Below are 14,475 nucleotides of genomic sequence, written 5' to 3'. Positions count from 1 at the left end.
GTTTTTTTTGTTGTTGTTGTCTTGTTTTGTTTTTGGCTGGTAGTTGGTTTGATAGGTGGTGCTTGTGCCTGGTTTTTGTGGTTCTTTCTCTGAGACCCTTTACCGTGGAAAGGTGGAGTCTGGCGTTATTAGAAGGTGGTCAGAATTTTGTGTGGGGTTCTGGTGTTTACAGGTCCATGTTGAGTGTTTACTGTGGTTCTCAGCGAATTCCACTGTGGTTCTAAGGTTTCTCCTCCACCCTTCTGAGAGCCTCAAACTGCCAGAGAGATTAGATGAACAGATTAGATAAGCTCATGGGACTCTGGGCTGGACTCTTTCTCTCTGGTTTCCAATGGGTATTTGAGGGTAGAAGGGAGGGGAGCTCCTGGTTTAGGATCTACTTCTCTGGTGGTTACAGTGAGCACCAGAGCAGGACCCAGGGTTGGGGGGTGAGTGTCTCTGCAGCCACACTCAGTCATACTCTAGTTGGAGCTTTTAAAGCTACTGAAAAGCAGATAGAGATTTGAGAGGGGTTCTTCAGGGTTGGCAAGATCACTAGAGAAAGGGAGAGCTCTTCTTGTGGTCAGATAATTGGGAAAAATCGGGTTTAAAAGCTCTACAACGCAGTCCTACTTGGACAGGGTTCTCCAGGTCCCACTATTCATAGCGACCTGCAAAAGGGAGTCCTAGTTTTTATGAATTACCCAAGGATCCAATGCTTAGAAGAGAAAGAACCCTGGAATTTGGAGAAATACAGGGAATGTTTTCTATAACAGTAATCCTTCCCATCTTACAATTTCTATCTCCCATAGGAGTAATGCTTTCCCTACCCTCTGAGCTTTCTTCTCTGGAACCTTGCTTTATCTTAACCGACTTTATTTGCCAGCCCCAGAGCTTTCACCGTTTCTCTTGAAGAGACACATACTCTCCACTTCCTGTGTTCACATCTCCATCCTGCTCCTTATTTCCTATCGTTTATGGAATCCTTTATCCTTGGGAGGCTTGTTCTAGAACAGTCTTTGGACAGATCGGTCTTTTCCTCGCCTGCCTGCCCCCTGAAACACTCGCTCGTGTTTCTTAGCCATGCATTTTGTATCTTACCTGCCTCAGCGACATGTAGGAGCTTGTACGATACAGAGCTGTGCCAGTGTACCATGACACTGTGACTTGGGAACAGCGCCTCACCACCTGAGGTGCCAACCAGGCCAGCCATCCAGTAAGAGAATGACATTGCGGTGTCCCTGCTCGAAAACCATTCTATCATGCCCCCTGCCCTCCATGCAGGCCCATTAGAGTGAAAAATATGGGTGGTATTTCTGGTTGAGAGCAGACCTGGGTGGAGGCTGAGAGCAGACCTGGGTGGAGGAGGTGGGCTGTGGCTTAGAAAAGAATGTTTTTGATGTGAGAGATCAATAAAGAGAATGCAGTGTGCAATCTCTCACATTCTCACCCACACAGCTCTAGGTCACTGGCTGCCATCTTGAATTCCCTTCTCTGGCCTCATGAAACTTGGAAACTTCCAAGCTGCAACTTTGTGTACAGCTGTAAGGAGGTATCCTTCTTTTTTACAAGAAATCCAAGATGGCTGAAAGGTCCTAGTGATAGAGAATATAGTCCATCTCCTTGCTAAACTGGATGAATCCTTCCAGATTTCCATGTGTTTTTCAAGTGAACATTATCAGAGGAAGAGAGGTCACTGGGTTTCTTCACAGTTAGCGCACAGCCCTACCTGCGCCTTCTCCAGTCAAACCCGGCATTCAGAGGGACACTTCGTCAACAGTGTACTACTGGCTTGATTAATAAACTTGCTTCCCATTGGTGCATGTTACTCAACCCGACCTGGTTCAACCACTGGGCTACTTGGCAATATGGCAGCCTGCCTGGCTGGCACCAGCCCTCTGTGGTGTAATCTCTGATTCACACTTTGTAGGTAGATAAGGCTGCCCCAGATAGCATCACATCACCAACCCAACCTGCTTGAGTTTTGTAAATGTGGGGAGAGGAGATTCAACCTTGAAACTTAAGGGTGAAGTGAGGGTAGGGGAGAGGAAAGTTCTGGATGGGGCTATCATGAGAAACAATCCATGGGGACTTTGCCAAGAAGAGGCCCAGGAGTGTGGAAACCCCTAAGTTGTTTGGGGGTGAATGAAGGGATGCCCCCCAACACACATACACACCCCTCGGAGTGGCATACTGAAAGTGATGACTCTAGAAAATTGTACTTAGTGAACTGGGATTGGGTACAAATGAGGCGATACTTTGTGAGAACCGGGCGCAGGGAATAGCTTATATTTTTATTTGGTGGTGGTGGTGAGTGAGTGAACGAGTGTGTGTGTGTCTATGTATTATTCAAAAGTATATAAAAAGGAATAGGAAGGTGGATTCTGGTGAGTGTAGGCAATAACGTGTGGCCCCTCATTCCTGATCCCCTTTTGCTAGTCCAGAATTTGCTTGCTGGAGGTGAGGGTTGTGAACTGCCTTTTCTTGGCCTCCATTGGCTCCCCTTGTGTCCTGGAACAATAAACCTGGGGAAAGTAGGAGGTCTCTGTGTATCCCAAAGATTAGAAATCATACTGGCAAAAATCTTAACGACTAAGGGAAAATGACTTTCTAAAAGGTGCCATGGGGTTTTAAAAATAGGTCGTAATCCTAAATCTATCCCTAGTGGCTCCTTTTAGCAAACCCACTCTTTGTGTGGGGAGGAGTGAATTCCCCAGAAGAAGGGGATGGATCTGAGTGACCCTTGGAGCCCTTTGGTCCCAGCAGCCCCTGGGACAGTCTTTAGGGCACACCATCACTCCCCCATCTGTCATCTACGAAGGCGTGGAACATGTCTGGCCTCATCAGCTTCTCCTAGCATCCTAGCTCTTGAAATTTCACTGCTCCTTTTGCTGGAAAGTTCCCATCCATGCCAGCCATCTCTAATATTTTCCACACTGACCGTTTTCACTATTCCCTGCAACAACAGAGGTGGGGGCAGGGTTTGGGGCAGTGTCGTGGGGCTCTAATGGGTTATGCCCAGGCAGAAAGAGTGCAGGTCTTGAGCTTCCTGCATGGGATCCTCAATCCCCATTCTTCATGTGGGCTCTGGAATTGGGGTCTTCCCTGCCACCACCACCCCTGCAGGCCACCAGGGGCACAGTGCTCCTCAGCCCCCTAATGGTCATGAAAAAACTGTCTTCCTCTCTGACAAACATACAGGTGGTGAGAAGCAAGGTTTCTGAGCAATCTTACTAAGGAGGTAATGTAAACAGATCATGGCCACAAAGTGGCAAACAAGAATTAGAGAATACAGTGTTCTAGATGGTGCTGGCTACTCAGCAGAATATGGGGTGGCTTACTGAGATCCTGCTCTGCTCTCAAGGTCTCTGGACAAAGGACAAACATAATCTCTGGGCTTTTGGAATGTTATTCCTTGATCTCAGGCACCCCACCCTGCTCTTATGGTCTCCTCCTCCATCCATTCCTAGGGGTCTTCAAGACTCTACAACCCTCTAATGCCATCATTCCTCCAGGTATGTTCTCTTATTTGTGTGGAGCATGATCACTAGCCCTCCGAGTGGTTTCCCACGAGGCCTGCCCAGGGCCTGCTGTCATCTTCACCTTGGACGGTTCACAGTGGCATCACCCCCAACCAGAAACTGATGCTCTTTTCTGATCCAGCCAACAACAGACTTGAGTCCCCTCTGGGGTCACCCACTGGGTTTCTAGTGACAGGCTCAAGAATGCTTCCATTTCTCAGCTCCCTGGAGGAGAAGAAGTGTCTGACACTGCCGAGGCTGGGGACAGCCCAGCCCTGCATGAGGGAAGTTACCCTTATCTGCGGGCCTGCATTCTGGTCCACCTCATTGGTTGACCACTTACCCAGAAGTCATCAGGTCCCTGTCTCCACCAAAGGGAAAGAGATTAGTGACAAGAACAGAACTGGGCCTCCAGGAACATTGGCTTCTTCTCAACAAAGGCTGCAAGAGCTCTGGCACTGTTACTCCTGAGCGCTTTGCCCATCCAGGTGGTCCAGGCACCCAGAGGTTTTCCATTCTTCCTTGTTCCCTCTTCCCTACTGCATAGGAAGGTCAGGCCCTCTGAGCAGGAAAGAAAATTTTCCTGCTCCTGTATGACCCTCGGGTGCTAAGGAAAGCTTACTTAGGGGCACTTGTTACTCAGGTCTCCGTCCTGAAAATTGAGAGGTAGTTTGGTAACCCAACAGCTACTCTAGCTGTGCCCTTGGGGCCCTTAACTTGTTTTGTAGTCATTATCCATCCTTGATCTGAACCCAGCTCTGCCACTTTCTTGCAGTGTGACTGTCAACAAGTTTCTTGGTCTCTCTGGACACCGCTTTCCTCCTGTCTGATCATTACTGTTGTGGGGTTCAAGTGAGGTGATGTGTACGATGCCTGACTCAGTGTGGGTGCAACATAAATGCTACTTATCTTGCTTGCTCCTTGCCCCACCCTCTTTCCCCATCCTCCAAACCCAGATGCAAGAAAGAGGCATCTGGCTCCACCAGGGATCGGTACATGGATCCAAACACAACCAGAGGAACGGGCAGTCCTCAAAGCCACTCCCAACCCCAGCCATCCACTGGACATCTGTATTCTGAAAATGGGTCCTCTCCACCCCACCCCCGCAATCCACCCAGAGAACAGGAGTCCTGGCCCCTCTTGGCCGCAGTTGCTACTCATTGTTGCCATTTCCTGCCCTGGTTCCTGACCCCTTCCCTGGTCCTTTTGTCTCTCTCACTTAGATGGGTGGATGTAACACCTTCCTGATCCAGTATCATCTGCAAAGTTAATTAATGTGTCATCAGGTTGTTGCCTGCTTCCTGATCCTTATCAGGGATTTAAATAAAACGCAGCAGCCCCAGCTCTTCCCGGACCATCCCTCACCCTGGATCTGAGACTTGGTCTTAGTCATCAGTCCTTGACCTCAGCCTTCTGGCCAGTTCTCAGCTTCCAGCCCCAGGGCTGTTGGTGCTGCCCCTGCCCCACCCTAGTTTGGGAACAGAAGTGCCATCCAGGGCTTTAATGACAATGATGTTCTTGAGGGAATCAGGGTTGCCCGGGCCTTTACCTCATCCCACCCCCTTGGGCAGGTTCCCCTAGGTTTGTAGAGTCATAAGGGACTTTGGAGAAAGAAATGGCAATCTGCTCCACTATTCTCACCTGAGAAATCCCATGGACAGAGGAACATGGCAGGCTACTGTCCATGGGGTTGGACATGAGTTATCGACTAAACAACAAAACAACAAAGGGACTTTGAGAGGCTATTTAGGCCAACACACTCCTTTTCAAGTGTGGAAGAGGTCATGATTTGTCCAAGATAATATATATCCAGTAAAAGCAAAGTCAGGATTTCAGATCCAGACTCTTGGCAGATGGTCTCATAAAAGGGTGCTAATTGCTTCACTTATTTAATAAATATTTGTGGAAGGATATAGCCGTGAACAAAAGAAAAAGTCCCTCTGTTCTCAAAGATTCTCTTCTCCAGGGAAGAAACGGGTTAAAAAACAAACAAGGAAATACATGTTGTGTCAGATTGTGATATGTGTCACAGAGAAGAAGGGTAAGAAGAATGACGAGTGTTGGGGAGCTGATTATAATACTATATAGGGTGCAGGACTTCCCTGGTGGTCCAGTGGTAAAGAATCTGCCTTTCAATGCAGGAGATCCCTGGTTGGGGAACTAAGATCCCACATGCCAGGGGGCTTACTGAGCCCTCGCTCCACAACTAGAGAGACTGCATACTGCAATGAAAGATTCCTCAAGCTGCAACTAAGACTTGACATAGCCAAAAAAATATATATTTTAAAAATATACTGTAGGGTTGTCCAGGACAACCAAACAGGGAAGGGGCCTTTGTGCACAGATGCAAGAAATGATGGAGCTGGACACACAGGGACCTCTGGGCATTAGCTCTCCGGGCAAAGGAGATGGCAAGTGTAAAGGTCCTAATGATGGTGTTCTTAGAGTATTAAAGGAGTCACATGGACCCAGAGTGACTGGAAGGAAGCCAGGGAAGGAGTCAGCCATAGGAAGAAGTCAGAGAGGTAGTGTGGGGACCAGATCACAGGGAAAGCAAACCCATTCTGAAAACTGATGGTCAGAGAGAGCCCCATCCCCCATCAAGCCTCTGGGGAGAACATTGACCTGTGCCTGGATGCCCCCTCTCTCCCCCCATGCTACCTCTCCTTTCACCCTTCAAACCCCCTTCCTCTGCTTGGCCTCCTCACCCCCTTACTGCAGTCTTCTTTACCCTTCTTCCACATCCTCTCAGAGGCCACTGATGATTCCTAGACTCTAGATTGTCCAAGGAGAGACAGAGCTGCCTCCTTTGAGAACCACAGCCTGAAAACCCTTTCTCCTCCTGTTGCCATTTGCCTTAATGCCAAGTCACTAATAAGATGGATGACTCTTCCTGCTGTCCAACCTCAGAATGGGAATTTCCCTTGGCCTCATCTCTGAGGAACTGCAGCAAAGGCAGCCGCCTCCTTCATCTGTGGCTGGATTGGCCATGTTTCCTGCCTTGGCAAAGAGCTGGTGAATGGCCGCTTTTCTCCAATAGGGTCATATTCTCATCCCGTCTCAGCCCTCATCTTATAAGATGGAACATTCCTGAAATCACTTCATCTGCAGTCTTCCTGGCATAAGCTCCATTTCCCTGGATTTTTGCAAATCTTGGAGCATCATTGCTATACACTCATCTGAGCAGTTTCATTCTGGAGAAGAAAAAATGTCTTCCCTTGCCTTTTTTTGGGTCTTCCACTTCATGTCTTTCCAAAAGCCCCCATCAATCTCCATCTTTCTGTGGCAACTTGGCATCATACAGAGTTTCTTTGCATCTAATTAATTTATCCATTAATTTAGTGAAACCATATCAAAGCAGATCCAGTGATGCCCCTTGGAGGGGAGGGGCAGCAGCAGTACAAAGACAAACAAGCACAGGACAAAGTTCCTGCCCTCAAGGATCTTCCATTCTGTCAAGGGAGAGGCAGACATGTAAACAGACCATGTCCGTAAATTGGGCCTCTTTTCACGTGCGCTTTCCAGGTGGCATTGGTGGTAAAGAACCTGCCTGCCAATGCAGAAGACATAAAAGACATGGGTTCAGTCCCCTGGAGGAGGGCATGGCAACCTACTCCAGCATTCTTGCCTAGAAAATCTCATGGACAGAGGAGCCTGGTGGGCTACAGTCTATAGGCTCACAGAGTCAGACATGACTGAAGAGTCTTAGCACGCATGTCATGTGATGGTAATGCCTGATAGGAAGGCATCTAAATCAGAGTCCAGTGGGAGGTGGGAGAGGTGGGGGTGGGGTGAGGAAAGCTTCCTGGGGGAACTTAGAGCATCCTCTCCAGACCCCACAATAATAATGAAGCCCCAAAGTCACCAGGAGCTTAACTACCTGTCAAGTGCTGTGCTAGATTCTTTTGTGAATTATCCCACTGGGCTCTAGGTGAAGTGGATCTACCTGGGATGTTCACCTGGTGGCCTATAGGGCTGCTCACTCTCTTGTCCTTTTCCCGAAGGAGAAAGAGAACATCCTGGTGGCCCACAGGCCCCAGAAAACAACATAGCAGCTTGGCATATCTGGAGCAGGCCCAGCTGGCTTGGTGGAGGTTGTCCAACCCAGATGACACTTCCCTGTATTACATTCTGGTTGCTTCTTCCTACAGAGCAGACTTATCTGGGACTTGGGGAGAGGTAGGATGGGGACTCCAGATTCTCCTTGGTCCATGCAGAGCATCCTTTCTGCTCTTCTCCTCAGCTGTTTCTCAGCTCAGGGCCTGAGATGGTCAGCTGGGAGCCAAGGCCACCTCACACCCTCTTTCTTCTGATGCTCAGAGTTCTGCTTCTACAATTCCAGGGGCTTTTCTGGTGGCTTAGATGGTGAAGAATGTGCTTGCAATGTGGGAGACCCAGGTTCAATCCATGGGTTGGGAAGATCCCCTGGAAGAGGGCATGGCAACCCACTCCAGTATTCTTGCCTGGAGAATCCATGGATAGAGGAGCATGGCAGGCTACAGTTCGTGGGGTGGCAAAAGATTTGGACACTACTGAGTGACTAACACACTTCCACAGTTCCAACCATGGACAGACCTCTGCCTTCCCCCTATCAGCCCACCCACCTGCTTCTCCTTTGCTGCTGTTGGAAGAGCTCAGATCTCTCAGCCAAAAGACCAAAGGCACTTCGATAAAGAAAAAAGAAAGCCAAGAAAATTTGAGGAAAAAATTATTTATTAACGACTTGAACTTTCAGATATTTTAGAGTATTATAAGCACTGATAATTCACTATTCTTATAGAAAAAGACATATGTCAAGAAAACAAATAGAAAAATAAAATTTAAATATTGATAAGAATTGTTTAAAAAAGACCAAAGGCATAGCTTCAGCCCCAGAACTGCCTTTCTGTGTTAGACCATATGTCAACCTCATAACTTGGCTGAGTCTCTGTTTTCCCATCTGTAAAATGGGGTTAATGCCCCTACTCTCCACCAGGCTGTTGAGCGGATCTGCTGCATTGTAAAATTGTGATAAAGAGCTCTTCTGTCCCAAAAGCTTGAAGAAGACTGCTGGGGGATGCTCTTCTCCTTCTACAGGTGAATATCCTGGACAGATGTTCCCAAGAGATCTAGGAGCTAGGTCTGAATTCTTCCTACTAGATCATGTGAAAAAACCACACAGGATCCAGGTGACAAGCTCAAGCATGGACCCTGCTTCACCATTAGAAACTGTACCTTCTGGGTCGTGGGGTGCTGAAATCTACATCCAATGAGAATCTGTATTGTCAAACCATTGTTCACCTCTGGGCCCCACTGCATCAGGAGTTAGGAGATCTGGCTACTGGTATTGACTCTGAGATTAGGACAAAACTGTATGATGTTTGCAAAGTCACAGTCCCCCTCATGTCACTTCCAGCTGTGATGTTCTGGGAATGGCAGGCTGGGTCTTATGGGTCCACACAAGACCCAGGCCTCCATCTCAGCAGGGGGAGCTGAGCCAGGGCTGTGCCACTGAAGGTTGAGGGAGAGGCCTCTGCTCCTGTCCTCCTGGGCCCTAGCTTAATGATCCTGCTTCCTTCTGCTCAAAAGCTCCGGCCTCTCTCCAGCCCTGTGCTGGCTCCCTGGGGCCTCTGTTCCCTGACTATAGTTCCTTCTGGCCTGAGTCTGTGCTGGGGGAGTGTTCTGGGGCTGTGATCATTTGGGGAATGTGTTTCTTAACCCTTTTCCCCCTGTGGGCTTCCTAAGTCATTTCAGTCATGTCCAGCTTTGTGTGACCATATGGGCTGTCGCCTGCCAGGCTCCTCTGTCCACGGGATTATCCAGGCAAGGACACTGGGGTGGGCTGCCACGCCCTCCTCCAGGGGATCTTCCCCACGAGGGATCAAGTCTGTGTCTCCTGCGTCTCCAGCACTGGCAGGCGGGTTCTTTACCCCTAGTGCCACCCGGGGAAACCCTTTGTCCCCCTTATTTGCCTGCAAAGTGTATAGAAACTGGTATGGAGTGAGGTCCCCTGGTTTGGGGTTCCAGTCAATCTAAATGCTCTCAGAGAGGCCTGAGATGCGTGAATGGGTCAGCCTCCCACCTGTGGACTGGAAAGCCCCAGAGGGTGGCTGGTTCCTGAGGGAGCCACTGCCTTGATGAGCGAGCAGGAGGGCTCAAGAGCTCTGCCTCTGGGTCTCCATCCTGAAGACTCGCACTGCTGGGAGTCCTCCATGGCTAGATTTTTAGCCCCAAAGCCACCACCTGAGCCTCTGCCTCTGCTGCCAGGACCTTGTCCCAAGAAAGGCCTCCCAGGAAGTTCTGGAACCTCATTCCTTCTTCCGAACCCCAAAACCCAAGTGTGCTCCTCCCCATCCTCCTCCTCGGTAGGCTGCCAGCAGCCCCTCCCAGCCAGGCCAGGCTGGCACACCCTCTCTCCCTTATCTCCAACATCACCTATTTATTCTAACCCTAACCCCACTGGAGCGTCTGCTGGGTTTCCCAACCACCCCTGGGTCAAGCCTGTGTCGGATGGGTTGAGTCATTACCTCCATCTCCTCCCCAATCCTCCCAGGTCCCAGGGCTTGGTCTGGTTTAGCAGGCTGGGAGGGAAGACACATCCTTTCCATGAAAGTAGAAGAGGCCTCCCAGGACAAGGATTTCCCTGAGATTCAGTCTAACTTCGTCTTCCCTGGCACAGTACCTGGTGGGCCTTCCTAGGTCAGCCCCGTGAACCGCCCCCATCACCCACTGGACCACCCAGTAGCTTGTCTGAGTATTCTTCCTGCCCATTTCCCCTGGCAGTACCTCCTCCAAGTATTCAGGGCAACTTGGACACAGCAACTAACTCAACTCTCTGGGCCTCAGATGACACATCTCTGAAATGAGGATAATGATACCTCACCTGCCTCAGGCAGGACACTGGCCAGCCCACTTCCCAAGGTCCTCTTTGGTTCTCTTAGGACTGCTTGTTCTCAGCTCTTTCTTACCCCTGTACTGAGAACAACACCTCTTCTGCATCCATTTGGGTTTCTTAGCTCACTTTGCCCCTTGCTCTGGGGACTAGCTCTCTCCCATCCATAACCCCCTACCCTCCAGTCTCCGATGATTTTCTTATAGGAATTTCCAAATCCCATAAAATCCCTGAGAACAGGCCTCCAGACCCGCCGGCCTCCCCACAGAGGCTCAGGTCACCACTTCCCTCTGCACTGCCCCCACCTCATCTAGGGAAACCCAGAGGCTACAAAGCAAGGCCTAGTTTCCCTCTGGGAACAAGAAGAGGGTTCTGCTCTCTGTTCACACAGCATCTGGCGGGGCCCTCAGCAGTCCCTTCTGTGTGCAGCCCTGGGGGCACAGCTCTCATCATTGTACGCTTGCCCTGCACACTTGCTCACAGGAGCCCCACTCCATTGTCCCGCAAGCAGTCTCTCCTGCCCTCCCTTCCCTCTTCTTGATTTCTCTCTCTGCTCTGTGCTCCAAGAACACGCCCTCCCAACCCACCAATCCTACACACGCCACTGTGCTCTACAAGCTTCAGCTCCAGAATTTCCCAGTTCTCTGCTTGCTCCTCCACCGCATCCCCTCCAACTCCACCCTCAAAAGGGTGGGCCCCAAGACAGAGACACCTCAGCTTCTCTTGGCCTGCCTTCATCGGAGGGGGTCTTTGCAGGCCCCTCAACTTCCTTTCCCCCTGAGAAAAAGCAGCTCGAGGTCCCCAGCAGCCTGGGGAAGCCCCTCCCCAGCATCTGGTGAAAGGACAAGAAGGAAGAACTGTAGGTTCTTTTCCCCAAGACTCCTAGATTTTGTACCAAAATGCAGGGTGTGCTCCTGTTTGCATTTTTTTTTTTTGTTTCCTTTCTGAAAATAACCATGAAACTATCATTTCCTCCCACTGCCTTTTCCCTATCTTATTTGGATTAGCAGCAGAGTTCCTGAGAGAGGTGGTTTGGAGCCACTGACAACCTCCTTCTCTGACCTGGGTCTGGTGCACTCACAGGTGGCTTTCGAGCAGGTGCTGGGTCCCACAGGTTGGAGCAAAGGAGCCCTGAGGCTGGGCACAGTGGGTCCAGGAGACCACCACACCCCACCTCCCCCCGCCAAAAAACCAATCAGGGACTTTCGGGAACCAGTTTTCTGCCCAACCTTGAGGCTTTGACCCCAACATGGCAAAAATACCTGGAAGAACTCTGTCCTCTGCTGTAGCTCTTGGGTGTGGGGGAGGGGCCAGCAACTCAACCCCCACTTCTTCCCCCACTTAACCCCGGCTGACCAGATTGGAGGCTGCTGTGGTTGCAGACTCTCAAAGTAGTGGGGGGGTGGTGCAGAGGGATCAACACAGAGGCATCTATATTTATGCAAGAAGGAAAATGGGGTCCATGCTGGGGAATATATTTCTCTTTTTCTATTTCATTTTCATGCAATATACCTCCTCCAGTTCAATCATTCTGGGCACTCATACAGTTGCACCAACCGAGCTTCTAAAGATGCCGCATCCAGGGTTGTGGGAGACAGATCACAGAGGCCCAGGAGGAACCCTGCACTCACGCATCAGAGCACTCTCAGGGTCCAGCCCCTGACTTTTCCATGGCTTGCTTGAGAAACTGGGTTTGGCCCCCCTCCCCTATCCCTCAGCCCTTGCTGTGAAGAGATGCTGGCTCCAAAGGTCTGAAGTCTTCTGTGACACCTCAGAGAAGTCCAGAAGCTATGGCTTTGGTAGAAGGAGGGCAGTTAGACACAGAAGGGTTGAAGAGCCTTGTCTTGGAGGGTGCCCCAACCCAAAGGTTCTGGTCCAGCTCCCAGACTCCATCCCCCCATGCCCGCATCCACCTGCCTTTACTTCTGGTTGAAAACCACCCTGTGGGAGGGTCCATGGGGCCCAGGAAGTTGCAGTTCCACATGAGGCAAGGGGTGGCCCCAGGAGGGTCTAAGACCTGTACTGCACACGGATCTTGTCCTAGCTCTGCAGGGTTTTGGGGTGTGTGTGCCCCCAATTCCTTCCTCATACTCAGTCTCCCTTCCCTCCCCACGTGCCTTCTTTGGGGACCCTTTCCTGATCAGTACAGAGGTGCCACTGGCCAGGACTTGGGGGGCAGCTGGCCTGGCCTCAGGGGCATCACTGGTTCTTCCTCTACAGCTACGAGCCCCCCTTGACATCTCTGCTCATGCTGGGTACCACCTTCTCAGTGTGACCAGATTTATCGTGGAGTAATGGCGTCTGCCCTATCTAATCCCCGGCAATGGGGACTCATTCCTTCCTTTGAGAGCCCTTGCCTGCCCGAAAGGCAGAAGCCTTGATGTGGTGAACTCCTCCTCCACTCCCCAAGTCCTTCCAAACACATCCACCCCATGCACCCTCTCAGTCCTGCCCCTTCATTCCCAGTGGGACCCTCCTCCTCCCCCACTCCCTGTGCCAGGCTGAGCTGCTGGGCTATTTGGGGCTCTGACCAGCCCTGTGGTGTAATCAGTGCCCCGGGATAATTGCCACCTGCTCTGCCGGTGTCTGGGGGCTGTCTCGGCCACAGCAGCAGGGGGCGGACACTGGGCAGCCAGGCCTGGAGCGAGGTCAGACTGGGGCAGTCCTCCCCACCCCACTCCCCAGATCTGCTCCTCACCACCCACAGGACCTGCAAGGATTCCCCAGGAAAGCCATGCTCTTCTGGGGGCTGTGCCCTCCTGGGATGCCCTGTGGTTTCAGCTGGGAACGGGTAGCCATCCCAGCCAGGGGGCAAAAGTCCAAAGGCCACTCCATTACCCACAATCAACTCCAAGAATATCTCCACCCCCCCCCATACTACCCCCAGTGAGCACCCCTCCCCAGGCTGTAAGCTGACCCCTGGACGATGCCATGGCTGGAGAACATGCTTTGCAGGTAGGACTTCCTTGTGACCTTCAGCAAGACTTTCCTGTGATCAAGGCCTTCAAGCCTCATCATCCTCCTTCAAGGAGGAGCCTAAGGGGACATGTGAGACTGAGTCCCCCATAAATGCTGGCTCCCTGCCCTCCTGCTACTTTTACACAACAACGGGCTGAAACAACCGGTTGTTCTCATTTAGCCGACACTTTGACCTTGGGGAATCGGTTCACCTTGGGGAATCGGTTCAGCTTCGGTTTCCTCATTGATGAAAAGGAGATAATCAGAGGAGCTGCCTTAACAAGTTACTGTGAAAATGACGCTATCTAATGCATGCCAAATGCTTAACCCAGTATCAATAAGTGCCAGTGGTAGTTGTTATTATGGGGAACTTCAGAAGGCAGAGAATGGGGCTGGGGAACACTTAGAGGCCAGTGGTAAGACACTCAGAAGAGCAAAGCCTGAAGAGACAGGCCAGGGCTGATGGGGCAAACCACACAGTGACCACAGCACCCAAGCACCCCCAGTTGCAGTGATGCCCCTGGGGGCAGAGAGTAAGAAAACCTGGCCTCCTTCCTCTTTCATCCCATTTGCTCTAAGGTGGCACATATATACATAGCATATATATATGCTATGTATATATGTGTGTGTGTATATATATATATATGCTTCTTGAGATCAGTGAACACCAGACACCTGTGGATTTCTTTTCTTTTTTTTTTTTTGCTTAATTTTTTATTGAAGTATAGTTGATTTCCCATGTTGTGCCAATCTCTGCCATACAGCAAAGTGACTCAGTTATACACATATATACATTCTTTTTTTTAACATGCTTTTCTATTATGGTTTATCACAAGATATTGAATATAGCCACCTGTGCTATGTAGTAGGACCTGGTTGTTTATTCATAAATGTTTTATTTTAAAAGAGAATCAGCGAAATCAAGATGAAGTGCCTTGTTCCTGAGAGACAGAGAAGTAAATCTGTTGCTTTTTTCTTTATTGTTAGAGTCCAATGCAAATTCGCCCTGATTCTTGGAATTCTTCACACAGATATCCACGAGTGGCCTCCTAGGACCACTCAGAGAACTGACTTCCTCCCCAGGTGGCGCAACGCCATGGGGAACGGGCTGCAGCACTGGGCCCAGAGAGCAGGATGCACAGGGCC

The sequence above is a fragment of the Oryx dammah genome, unplaced genomic scaffold (assembly GCF_014754425.2).
Source record: "Oryx dammah isolate SB20612 unplaced genomic scaffold, SCBI_Odam_1.1 HiC_scaffold_1, whole genome shotgun sequence".
NCBI classification, from domain to species: Eukaryota; Metazoa; Chordata; class Mammalia; order Artiodactyla; family Bovidae; genus Oryx; species Oryx dammah.
The sequence above is the reverse complement of the archived record's forward strand: the minus strand, read 5'-3'. Positions refer to the sequence as shown.